This window comes from Myotis brandtii, unplaced genomic scaffold (genome assembly GCF_000412655.1).
Source record: "Myotis brandtii unplaced genomic scaffold, ASM41265v1 scaffold725, whole genome shotgun sequence".
Taxonomy (NCBI): Eukaryota; Metazoa; Chordata; class Mammalia; order Chiroptera; family Vespertilionidae; genus Myotis; species Myotis brandtii.
Window position 1 is genome coordinate 48665 of NW_005370862.1, and position 2679 is coordinate 51343.

The following is a 2679-nucleotide window of genomic DNA, read 5'->3' on the forward strand; positions in this document are numbered from 1 at the left end:
CTTTGCCTGTGATGTGAGGGCAGGGCCCAATGAGGATGCCGCATCTTCTGATTCTCAGGCGCCAGAGAGAACGACGCGGCTGGAGACAGGCCGAAGTCCAGCCCCAGCGGGGAGCAGGTCCTGTTCGGAGTTGCTAGAAGCATCTGGGCCAACCAGGACCGAAGTCCCAGGAGCTCCGTGTTGGACTTCAGCAGCGTTCCAACGCGGGGAGCTCACGACGCACTCCCCGGCCTGAGCAGCGCGGCCGGGGTCGACCCAGGGCCGAGGCTCGTCCTCCCCGCTCAGCTCCTCCTCCGCTGGCGCACCGGGCCGGCAGGAGATACGGGAACCCGGCCACATCTCGGAGCAGACACTGGCGGAGCAGGCCACGCGGCCCACGCAGACGGCAATTCGGGCGTCACGTTCACACGCGCATGAGACGTTATCCGGCCTGAAGGCTGCCCAGCGGCCTGTGGTGTAATCAGCACTTGCTCGCAGGCTCCCAGCCAGGCTCCCCGGGCAGAAGGGAGTCCAGGGGCGCCCTGGCCCTCGGGCGCCTGTGTCCGCTGCCGTCCTGTGACGGGAGGCCGCGTGGTCAGCGGGTTCATGTCAAAGGTAACGGTGACCAGAAGGCAGAGACGCCCGTGTCCACAGCAGCTGGCCAAGCGTGGGCTTCAGGCGTCCCCTGTGGGGGCCCCGGTTTGCCTCCGACAGGTGTCGTGTAGAAGGGCCTGGGTCTGGAAGGGCCTGTGGCCGCTGCTCCAGGAGCTGTTCCCCGTGACGCCGGCTGTCATGTCCATCTGGGTCCCTCCAGCCACATTCCGGAGCGGATTTCACACACGGCGGGTGTAAGGCACAGCCCCTGCGCTGACGCCAATGCTGCTGGGATCTGTCACGTGCGCTGAGCGCACCTGTAGCCGCCTTACCCTCCCCTCGCTGCCTGCTGACTGCTCCTCCCAGGACTGCGAGGGCCTCCTCTTAAGGAGCACGAATTAATACGTAAGGAGCACCCACCAGGCCTGGGCACAGGGACCAGGGTGCAGGTGTGCGTGGTCCAGGACCAGCTGACGGGTTCACCAGTGACCCAGCGGCAGCAGCATTTGCTCGGCTCTGGCTGTGGGCTTGGCTTGGCACTGGAACAAATAGGAAGGACCAGGCTGCCCTTGCCCTCGGCTCCCGCATGCTCAGGGTCAGCAGGAAGCTCACAGCCACCATCACCGTTAACGCCGAGGAGCCACCTGCCAAGAAAGGATGCGGCGAGAGTTCAGGGTGCGGAGCCCCAGGCCTGGGAAGGCTTGGGAGGACGTGGACCTGAGGGCTGTCTCCTGGTCCAACGCGGAAGCTGTGACCTCAGGCCCCCGCGTGGGACGGGAGGGGAGACCCACAGGAGAAAGACCGGAAGACACGAAATCCACGGGGGACGAGTCCTCCCGCGCAGTCGCGGAGGCTCAGCCTTAAAGAATCTGCAGCTGTTGCTGATTTCTTTGTGAATCAGACGTAGGGAGATGGGGTGGGGGTCAAAGAGGCGGGTCCCCAGCCCTTCATTTGGCAGCCATTCCTACCCCCACACCCCTCATAGAATCAGCCCAGGGGGGGATGTCTCTTAGTTCCCGCCTCAGGGGTTGCCAGCAAGGCAAGCGCTCTGTCGGACTGACAGAACTTCCTGAATGTTCCAGAATGTCACCTTTGGCACGACATCGCTGGTGGGTCTCCCAGTCTGAGCCGTCCGCTCCCCTGCAGCCAAGCGATTATTACTCAGAACGGCCAAGAAGAGCCGCGAGCTCTGCAAACGAGGAAGTTGCCACCAGGACAGTCGTTGTTTATGGGGCCGAGACACGTGGAGAACGCAGAGCTGCCAACGTGGCATCGGGGCTCCTCGCTAGTGCAGGCGCATCCCTTCGTGCACACGGTACAGAGCCGGGGAGGGGTCTGGGCACCCCACCAGCGTCTCCAGGCCTTGCAGGGGCAGCCGCACACGTGTGCCCAGCAGTTCAGCTCTCTCCCACCAGACACAGGGCCCACCAGCAGGCGGACTCCGTGAGGCCGTCAGCACTCTGCCCTGTGATGACCGGTGCGTGTTATTAACAGACTCCCAAACGCTCACTTTTGGTTGTGCAGGCGGAAGCGGGATAGAACAGACTGTAGAGAAACCAGCAGGGAGAACGAACGCATCACTTTAACAGGGACTCCGGCATCCGCAGGCTCGGTCACGCCATCCGCGGCGGCCTTTCCCCCCCAAGGTCTGACTCCCAGTGCGCGGGGCATGGCGCCGCCTGCACGGCCGAGTAGAATACTCCCATTTCTAGAAGGGCCGTGGCTTCCCTCTTTCGGAAAACATTGGCAATTCCAATCCCTCAGATATAACAGGCGTGTTTGTAAACACGGCTACCGTGAGGCGTCCTCAAACTGCCATTTCTGAGGCACCTGGTCCCACTCCCCTCCCACCCTCTGCATGGGCTGGAGACAGGCGATCGCTGAGGACGACGGCTGTGTAGGACAGCGGTCAGATCGTGTCCCACGTGAGGACCCCCTGGGAGACTCGGGTGCCCAGGCCCCACTCTGACACCCGGCTGCAATGCCTATCAAAGTGGGAGACGCCCTGTGTGGGCTGGAGCATCGGTCCCAAGCTCTGCTCACTGCCATGCAGGCGTGCTCCGTGCAGGCGTGCTCCGTGCGGGTGCTCCGTGCAGGGGTGCTCCG

At 63.7% G+C, this 2679-nt stretch overlaps 1 protein-coding gene across 1 annotated transcript in view; it reads right to left on the reverse strand.

The window, feature by feature from the left end:
- ADAM12 (ADAM metallopeptidase domain 12) overlaps positions 1 to 2679 on the reverse strand; it is a gene marked incomplete at its 3' end in the record, with an annotated part of 130512 nt that overhangs the window by 32098 nt on the left and 95735 nt on the right. The gene's annotated exons all lie outside the window — the stretch shown is intronic.